The sequence below is a fragment of the Buceros rhinoceros genome, unplaced genomic scaffold (genome assembly GCF_000710305.1).
Source record: "Buceros rhinoceros silvestris isolate BGI_N320 unplaced genomic scaffold, ASM71030v1 scaffold6652, whole genome shotgun sequence".
Lineage (NCBI taxonomy): Eukaryota > Metazoa > Chordata > Aves > Bucerotiformes > Bucerotidae > Buceros > Buceros rhinoceros.
In genome coordinates, this window is record NW_010398205.1 from 12,083 (window position 1) to 12,881 (window position 799).

The following is a 799-nucleotide window of genomic DNA, read 5'->3' on the forward strand; positions in this document are numbered from 1 at the left end:
TGTGTAGTGTACATAAAAATTAAGTTAAGAGATCATGTTTAAGGTTGCAAAAGCAAGAAGTCACAAAAATACCAGATGGATAATTGCCTATACAGACTGAATTTCCCATCCTGGTACCTGTGCAATGAAGTGCAGTTTTTAATTATTTGATTGTGAAGTTACATAATGTTTTTTTCTGAAGCAGGTAATGGAGCCACTAACTTAATAAACAGGCCTTAAATATTTTGCTTCTTCCCTGCAAAGCTGCAGTTTGGCTCTGTGCGTTGTTTACGTCACACTATTCGGACCTGAGGACAGTATTGTCTATTCATGCAAAACCTACTACTGAGAAGTCAAAACCAAGTAATTAGTCTGTAATGAACTGATTTCCCTTTGAGATGAGGGATGACTGTTTCCCTGTTTTGTAGGCAGGGAGCTACCAATGGCAGTTAAAAGTCTGTGATCTACAAAGCTACAAATCTGAAACACCAGAGAGTAGCTGTTCTGGTGATGGCAGGAGGGGCAGCTGTCCACATAAGGCACTGTCTAAGTTTCCAATATGTAAAATGCTCAAGTTTAGAGATAGCTGTGAATGCCCAGCATTTCTTTGAGTGAGATCCCTTGGATGCAGATTAGAAACACAATCCTTTGATGAGGTGACTTGCCTTACTCAAGGCAGCAAGTCTGTGACAGAAGGACAAATGGAGCCCAAGAGCTCTGGGCAGATGACAGTAAAACACCTTACCCATTTCCTGTGTTCTCTTTTCTTAACACTTCATTTTCCAGTTCTCACAAAAAGTGAGGTAGAAACAAATCCAGC